This window comes from Meleagris gallopavo, chromosome 7, assembly GCF_000146605.3.
Source record: "Meleagris gallopavo isolate NT-WF06-2002-E0010 breed Aviagen turkey brand Nicholas breeding stock chromosome 7, Turkey_5.1, whole genome shotgun sequence".
Lineage (NCBI taxonomy): Eukaryota > Metazoa > Chordata > Aves > Galliformes > Phasianidae > Meleagris > Meleagris gallopavo.
In genome coordinates this window covers 32257585-32267101 of record NC_015017.2, presented here as the reverse complement: position 1 = coordinate 32267101, position 9517 = coordinate 32257585, and the positions used below count along the sequence as shown (strand labels likewise).

The 9517-nt window shown below is 40.6% G+C and overlaps 1 long non-coding RNA gene across 2 annotated transcripts; it reads right to left on the bottom strand.

Moving 5' to 3' along the window:
- Positions 1-1697: 1697 nt before the first annotated feature.
- On the bottom strand, positions 1698-9008 carry LOC109368699. Of its 2 annotated transcripts, XR_004160421.1 has the most exons (4): positions 8701-9008; positions 8508-8592; positions 2554-2641; positions 1698-1933 (listed from the first exon to the last, which is right to left on the bottom strand). It is a non-coding gene; the product is annotated as an uncharacterized LOC109368699 (long non-coding RNA). The 2 variants fall into 2 exon arrangements; XR_002116967.1 differs by having other exon boundaries at positions 8508-9008.
- Positions 9009-9517: the final 509 nt, after the last annotated feature.

Here is a 9517-nt window from a genome sequence, read left to right as displayed (position 1 = left end):
GCTAGCAAGTTTCTCTTTTCTGTTCTTTTCTTAAGCTGCCATTTCTACATTTTCTTGCTTCCTGTACAGTTTACTCACTCTTTAAACTCTTGCATTCTTATTCAGAGGAAGGGCACAGGGTTACAAAGCTTCTGTAGATATTCTGACAGACAAAGTTTAAACTGCAGTGTGAATGTTGTCTTCCTGACTTGCACAGGATATTACAGGAATATTCAGACTCTTCTGGGACTCTAGTGGTGACTTCTATGTTCTTTTCTGAGAAAATCATTTCCAGCAATCTTTTGTTTCTCATCTGCTAATCATTTCTCCGCTATGAATATGCTTTCTCTCTCATCCTGCTGCAATTTTAAGTCTTTTAAGACTTCTTTGACAAGAATCATTGAAAGCTTTCCAAATTGAGAATTATAGAATCATTAAGATTGGAAAACACCACTAAGATCACCAAGTCCAACCACCAGCCCATCCCTGCTACGCCCTACTAAGCTCTATCCTTCTGCACCATGTATCCACGTTTCTTGAAAACCTCCAGAGACTGTAACTCCATCAGCTCCCTGGGCATTAAGAGCCCCATTATTCCTGCACTTGGAGAGAGGAGTTATCATGTTGTTATTGAGGAAAAAAGACTGGAGATCAACAGGGCCATATTCATAACCTCAGGATAAAACCTGTAAGTGCAATCTCAGCACCTCAGGCCAGAACTCTCACAGTCACAGGTACACACCTCTGCCATCCTTTGATACTGTTCCAATGTTGAAGAAAAATTTCACGGCCCTTCTAGCTATTTTCCACACACACTTGATGTTAGACATTGCCTAATACTTGGTGTCTACTTCTGTCTGAGTGCATAGCCTACTGCTGCTTTCTCTTGAGCTAGACATGTAGAGCCATAGAGAACTTCTCAGTTTAATGAAGTGAGGACCTGAATGAACCAGTATCACTCCAACAAGGCATCAGTTTATCATGAAGGACTTTCATCCCTGAAGCTTACTCCTTTTTCTCTGCTACCACTGCATGGGTCCTCATCCCTGGTTAAGAACAGAAATGAGTTGAACTTCAAACCAGAGAAAGTCAAAGTCGTTTTATGGAAAGAATCATTCTGATGTTTAGAATCATTTCAATTGGAAGGGATCCTTAAAGATAATCTGGTCCAACTCCCCTGTAATTAACAGGGATACCTACAGCTCCATAGGTTCTCAGAGCCCAGTCCAGCCTGACCTTGAATGTCTCCAGGGATGGGGTATCCACCACCTCTCTGGGCAACCTATTCCAGTGCCTCATTTTGAGGATGGACTGAATGTAATGCACTGAGCCACGCTGTTCCCATCTGTGTGCTCACACAGCCAGCAGTTCTACCTGCTCTGCTGTAAGGAATAAGGGGATATATAAAGACAAATGTGATCTTTGCTTAGAGGGTGAATTTGAATTTTCAGTATCTTATTGTTTCATTCAACATCATTCACTGTGTTTTCTCATTTCTAGCTCTCCCTCTCCTCCATGTAGCAATTTTTGAGTTTCATTGTTATTCCATCAACTGACACGAAAGAGTAAATGCTGCAGTTCTCTAACAACATTAGCAGAAGAAGCTTGGGGGAGTTAACCCCTCAGAGAGTTTGTGTTCCATTGTGAAGCATTCTATAATGTAACTACACCTCTTGAACTTTTTTTTTTAATGTCACAGATGATTTTTTTCCCAGCACTTTCCTTTACCCCTTCTGCCACCCATCCACCTTCTTTCCTCATGCTCCATAAACACACTTACGCAGACATAAGATGCTCCATAAGCACATTTATACGTACGGTACTGCAGGACGTCCCATCCCACAGCGTTTGCAGCACAACATAGGTTCAAAAAAGTTTGATGCTCATAAAACTTCCCTTTTTTCACCCTTCCTTTAAAGGACAGCGCATTTTTTTCCAATGTATGAGTGAGTGCCTGAAGAGTAATGTTAATTCCATCAGCTCAGTGGGTATTTGACACCTCAAAGGTTATATGCATGAACTTTCATTAGCTGTGAAGTGCAGTGTTTACTGCAACAACTGAGAGCAGACAAAGGGACAATGTTTTATTGTCCGACTAATGATAAAAAGACAGAATGTTTGCATAGCTTCACATTCTTATCCTTTAACTATGCACCACAACTGGTTACTTTTTTCTTTTCTAATGGTGTGTAAGAGTACATGTCAAGTCTTTTATTTGAGAACTAAGTCACTGCAAGTTACAATCCCCAGCTATAGTTTCTATTTCTGTTAAATCAGTTGGAAAAGTAATATTCTGCTTTTAAAAACGCATTTTACCCAGGCAGTTCATCAATTTAAGTCGTCTAAAATAACGTACATTGAGCACTCGCATCTCCTGGACCTCCCCATATACAAAGCTCTCAAAAAATAAACCATCTCTACCTAAAAACCGATGGGCACGACGTCAATCGCCGTTGTAAGCTCTACCTCTATTAGGAGAGCTGTTTGTTTTTAAGGTTTCAGGCTCCTTTTCCCCGAAGGATTTTTTTCGGCTTTACGCCATGATTTGAGGAATAGCCTATGGGGGGCACTCACGTACTGCAGACGGATCCTCCTCGTCCCGAATCGCTCAGAACGCGCTTCGCTGAGATGGGGCGGATCCTGGGGCACATTTTCACGTTACCTTTTGTAGAGAGAACAAAAGTGAGCAGAATAAACCGAAACATACTTTGTCGCAGCCTTCCTATCCCCCGACGAAGGACTAAGTGATATTAAAAGGTGCGTTGAAGTGACATTCGGAGCCTGATTATGCTAAATGCACATGCATTTTTTACGTTCTAAACAAGGCATCTTGTACACTAGGTTTCAATAGCAGGTACAATTATTATTTGCTCACCGAGTTCCTGGGATTTTTTTAAACTTTAATGAGAGTAACACATTCTGTTCACTCTTTTCTGGAGTGAAACAATTGCTTATTCAAAACACTCTTGATTCTATTTATGTAGCTATTACTAGGAAGGAAACGTTGCTTGTAGTCATGGCTGTTTGCATTTGGACTTTTACCATAAAACCTTTACCTGATGGCAAAATCCTTGTACCAAATGTTCCTTTGTTTAATCTCTTTTGTGATTAATAAGATTTAGCCCGAAACCAGAATGAAGAACACACTATGGCACCTGGCTTCCATCACCCAATAAAGTGCTTTGAGGCAGCGAGGGAGGGCTCTTTGATCCATAAGTTTTCAATCCATTTTGGAGGAAAATGCTGTAACAGTGAATATGATAGCTGTCAGCATGATAACTTTCTCACACTGGCCAATACTGCTGCTTTCTGCTAAAGGAACTACTAAAGAAAGTTTGAGTAGTAAACTTTTATGCACACAAACTCCTGTGCTTGTCCAGGCAGCAGTGATGCTAATACAATGCAATCGGACTGCAGAGGCCAACATGATGTACGAGCAGCCTTAGGGCTAACCTCTGTGCAACTGGCAAATGTAGCTTCTCAGGAGAGGAAGATGTTATGCATGAAAGAAAGGAAGTATTCCAACAGTCTTTTCAGTTGTGCATATGTCCACTATTGACCAAGATGGGGGAATTCTATCATCAGTTTGTAACACTGATGAAACGAAGGTTGTGCATGTTTGGGATGCAAAAGTGCATTTCCCCTGGGAAATATATAATTTCATATATAATTTAACCTCATAACAATACATGGAAAATAAAACTGTGAAAAATATTGAAAAAATTATGAAAAATCTGAAATATGAAGTGATAGCAGTGCTTTGCTTCAAGCAGAAATACAATTTCCCATTTTGATAAAATAATAATAATAATAATGTTGTTATAATTAATCAATTATGGCCATGAGGAGAAGTGGTTTGTGTATTTCCAGGACAAGTTAGATAGCCATGAGCTTCCCAGATCTGTCAGTACAGACTGTATCACGTATTATCTTTTCCATCACGATATTCTGCACAATTGTGTGTTGTTATATGTCATAACAGGACCCACTTTCAATACTTATTAAGGAACATGGTTTATCTCTGATTTCAAAAGGTGAGTCTTAAGAAAGGACTTGTTTCTGAAGTATTACTTCCAATTTCTGCACTTATAGCAAATAGTAAGTAGATGCTCCTGGAGAACAGTAAAATATGGAAACCTAATAGAGACTGTGGAAATGGATAATGACTTCTGTCGAATTACATTATGCATTAGGTATTATTATTATTTAATCATTCTCTATCACTGTGAAACATTTCGCTAGTTTGTTCCTGACGCCGTGTTTAGGAAATAAAAGAGACAAATAAACCTGTGTACTTTACTTCCCAACATTTACATGATGAAATGGAAAATTTCACACATTAGTTGCATTGAGACATAATCAAAAAAAGAGATGAGTTGTCTCCTTAGGCAATTTTCCTGTATATTTCTGAATACATCTTGCATGAATGACGTATGCTATTAAATTAATCCAAAGTTACTGCTGGTAGGTGTTGTTACTTCTGCCACCCCTTGGTAGTACCATAGAGGTACTTTGGTGTCCACACCTCAATCATTTCAATAACTGGATCTTCAGTACTAATGATGTAGAATATTTACATTTTAATTTTAAGCATGTGTTCATTGGGTGTTTGGGTGAAGAAGTCAAAGTGTACAATGCCTTGGAAACTCACATTTTACTAAACAAAGATAATTTTAGTATGGCATTCACAATTATTTGGGGATAAACTGGAGAGAAATATGGCTTGTATTTGTTAATATGCCATGCAGTGTTGGCACAAGTCTGACCAGGCCAGTTAGAAACATGTGTAACTAGATTTTTTTTTTTTTTACTTGCTTTTTCCTACTGTTAATATCTTTCCCCAGCATAAGCTATGGAATGTATTTTGGGGACAAGGAGTTTCTGCTCTATTTATTGGAAATATTCTCAATATGTCCTTGCATGCTCATGCAGCACCTCTGAGTGCAGCAGGGTGCCAGGTGAGAAATTTGGCCCCATTTTTACATGAGCAACTTAATTTATTTGGTAATAAAATGATGTGGAAGCACAGTTCTCTTCTGACAGAGATTCTCCTTTTTCTTTTTTCTTTTTTTTTTTTTGCAAAATTGTCCTTTAAACAAACTTCAAAAGGTGATTAGTTTTTTTCTGTTCTGATAACTTTTATGAGCCTATTTTCTTATGAGAAACAAACCTTGCAATCAGCATTAAGATTGTAGAATCATGGAATCACATAATTGTTCGAATCAGAAAGGATCTTTAAAAGTCATCTGGTCCAACCCCCCTGCAATTAACAGAGAGACCCACAGCTCCATCAGGTGCTCAGGGCCCCATCCAGCCTGACCTCGAGTGTCTCCAGGAATGGATCATCCACCACCTCCCTGGGCAACCTGTCCCAGTGCCTCATTACCCTTATTGTAAAAAACTTTTTCTTATATCCAATCTAACTCTTCTCTCTTTTAATTTGAAACCATTTCCCCTTGATATATCATTTCACTTTGTCTCACTTACGTCTTTGCCAAAGACCACCTGGCTAACGGTAAAATATCCCTTGTCCCAAGCAGACCTCCGTGTGCTGTGATCCATGAGCAGGGTTTTGTTGCCTTGTCTTTAGCCATCATGCATCAGCTCATTGCATCTCTCCTGAAGTGCTCCATCATCTTGTAATGCTCCGTGGGCATTTGCAAGCAGAATAGTATAACTGAACATCTTTACGAGATGGAGATCAGAAATTACATAGATTGGGAATACATAGACTGGGATCATGGTTTTGTGCTTAGAAGGTTGGGTTTTTCTTGTTCCATTTTTTGTTCCATTTCTGTGGCAGGGCTCCATACTGATCTATTTTCATGTATTTTCCTTAATACCTCCCAATTTATGCATTAAAGCTATGCCAAAACCTCTTGAGCGCCAAGCAGCAATTTCCATCCACGGCACTCAGTGTGCAAATACACAGCAGCTCACACATGAAGAACTTTTCCAGCGGCAGCTGAAGATGCACATTCAGAAAGTCTTTAGCAATGAAACCGCTGTTGCACTGCAGTAATGAAAAATTCCTTTAGGGATGTTTTCTCTGCTAGGGACGGCTCGTAACGTAAAGCTGTGAATTTGGACAGGATGGTTTTGTATTTTTTTTAATCTCAGGTTTTTCTTCCTTCTTTCTGCCCCTGGGTCAGCTGCTGCCTGGCAACTTTTCTCTAGCTGGTGGGCCAGGGCAGGACACCCGAGTGCCTCCAGCCTGGCTGCCAGCACCGTCCCCTAGCAACCTCTGCAAAGGGCTAAGCATCGCAGCGACATTGGCACTGCAGGGACTGTTGGGTGACAGACACCACCTCCCCACCTGGTGATGGGGAATAAATTAGTAAAGCCATAAGGCAATTTGCAGTGAGGCAATTGAGGCAGCTTCATAGTGACTAATGTCAGAATTACCTTTGGCTGATAATTAATATTCCCGTGTTGTGTTACGCCAGCGAGTACGAACGATTGGTTCTACTTTGTTTAATTTATCTCAATAAGAGATTTCATAATATTCTATAGCTTGATGAATTCATTTATTTAACCTGTCAGTGTTAATTTCTCTGATTAGGAGGAAGGAGTTAGAAAGCATCGTAGGAGCAAAAAACAGATCTCTAACAGCACTTCTAACTTTGGATTTTCTCTTCAACAGCAGTTCATTCTGGTTTCCTATATAGTTACATTTTTGGGGTTGTGGTGAGGGACATACATTCAATTCTTTTTCAGATGGAAATGCTGCAACTGCATCCAGCTCAAACATCCTTTTTTTTCTTCCTTTTTTTCAGTTCTGAGCTATAGGCAAAACACACTATAGACCAGGTTGTCATTTAAAGAGTTTGAATCATATAGATACTGGGTTGGATTATTCCTCTGGTCACTTCATTAAACAACTGTAGGTTTACTCATAGAAGCTATACATGACAGCTTTTATACGAAGTAGCTTTTTGTTGCTTTATTTGACCTGAAAAGGAGACATGGGGCATCCCCTGCTCCTGTGTATTTGCACTGCACTGTTCAAGTCATCCAACTCAATCACACCAATGTGACTTCATAGCCAGTGACGTTCAATGGAAATGAAACAGGGAATGATTTATCAAAGGTCAACATCTATTTGTTCAACAACCTGCATTTTAAAAGCAAGCTTCTGGGATAATTATTGCTTCAATGCTGGCTTAAAGCATGCCGCATTTTTAGGCCTCAATTTGACAAATGCTTACTTACAGGTAATTGCACTTTTTAACCATAATCCTGACTGCGTATGACACTTAGTTTTCTGTAAACAAGGAAACCATTGACTTTAATACAAATGTTATTTAAATATTTTTTATAAGTTTAGGTGCATGTGGGATCTGCAATACTGAAAGCAAGATCAATTAATTCTTGAAATGTTAATGTTTTAAATGAGTACCATATTCTGAAAGAAAATTATTCAATAGCACTGAGAAATGTTGCTAGATAAATGTGGAATATGACCACAAAGGAGCAAACTAGAAAGAAAGCATGATATGGCTAAAAATAGGACTTTTGCTGAAGTGTTTTTAGGGCAAAATGTGGACACCCATCATGCTAATTATCAAGTAACATTTGGGGAAAAGCATGGCCACTTGTAACTGTGCAGACCTTCAAGCTTTTGCAGAAGATGCAAGAAGTTGGGGTGGAAGGAGGATAGTTCACAGGCACAGGTTGTCCAGAGAGGTGGTGGATGTCCCATCCCTGGAGACATTCAAGGTCAGGCTGGATGGAGCTCTGAGCACCTGATCGAGCTGTAAGTGTCCCTGCTCATTGCAGGGGATTTGGACCAGATGTCCTTAAAAGGTCCCATCCACATCAAACCATTCTACGATCCTAAGATTTTGTAAAAGATACTTCCATAGGAGCAACACAAAACTTTTCTGCATTCGCCCATTTCCTGATACCGTGTGACAGACATGGCATGTGGGAAATGTCACTAATTTTAAGCAGGAATTCCAGACAATTTGGAATTCCATGGTTCTCCTTTACACATTTTCTCACTTTGCTCTGACATCCGCCCTCTTTTCATATCTGGAATATAAGAAGTTGTTTGAAATTATACTTAATGCACTAAAGCCTTAAAGGTGCCTCTGGTGGCTTACAGAAGGATCTCCCCTGTAAATGTCCTGGAGTATTGTTTCAGTATGACATTCAGTCATACTGAAAAGCCACTGATACCAAAGACCACAGAGAGTACCAGATTTTCCTTCTCTTTAATTTAGATCTTCTCATTACTATATTAGCAAAGGCTTTCTACACTGAGATCTAGAACCCTGCTCAGTTATGGTTATACATATACTAACTGACCGCAAGGGAATTATACAGGCTCTGTGGGCAGTAAACAAATGCAGGATTTGATCCAAGAGGATTTTTCCCTCAGCTGTAAATTATTTGGAGTACTAAAGCTACCCTGTGAATCCTGCCAGGCTGACCCCATAGCAGTCGCTGGGGCCAGGATGGGGGTTTTACCTTCTTGGGCAGCTGTACCATGGGGGCCCTTCCTCCATTTCAGCAGAAATACTTACATTTTTCACGTTGCTCCCGGGCTGTGTGCTGTTCCTTCCGCCATCACTTGGTCTTTCTGCCCCTTGGAGTTTCTTGGCTGTGTCACTTCATATAAAAGGCATTAGATTCCATGTTGAGGAATATAAACATGAAGTTAAAAGGACTGAGGCTTTACTCTTGAAATGTAAAGGTCTCAGCAGTCAATTTCAGCACCTTGCTGTCTTTGGAGAAAATTCATATCTGGGGGTGACGTGAAAGCTTTAGCACCTCTGATCTGGCAAAGGGATCGGATTAAATAAAATATTGCAGAACTGAGATAAGCAAAGCATGGTTATGTTGCGTGACACTTTCAAGGTAATACACTTATGTAAAGCAGAAGTTATGATTCTGCTGAACCAACTGGGAAACAAACGTGAATTTGAGACCAGGGGAGGGTCAGGTTGGATACCAGAGCTGGCGGACTCAACACGATTTGTTGGGCCCGGAGCAGAGGAGCTGAGGGGACGCCTCATGGCGGCTGCAGCGCCTCACAGGCAGCGGAGGGGCAGCGCTGAGCTCTGCTCTCTGTGACGAGGAAAGGTTCTGCACCAGAGGGCACGGCCCCGAGCTGCTGGAGCTCAGGGGAGACTGCCTTCACCCATTTCAGAGTTTAGGTGCTGCTGTGGGGACAGGGCTTGGATTCGATGATCCCTATATGGGTCCGTTTCAGCTCAGGATATTCCGTAATTCTGTGATTCTATGACTCTAGGATTCAATGCCCACCGGGATCTACTTCTTCAAGGACCACCAATAACCAAGGTGAAGTTTGCAGCAGATGCTTCGGGTGGCAACTGAAGCTCGCGCATGTACAAAGTAGCTTTCTCATGCTACTTTTTTTCATCTCTGCAGCTTGATAATGCAGAGAGAACACACGTTTATATATCTTTTCTTTCGCCGAGTCACCTCTGACGAAGCTCGTCTGCAAATAATAATTACAATAATAAAAAAAAAAGCGTTCCAAACGCTCCAGAACCAAAGCAGGCAGCAGCGC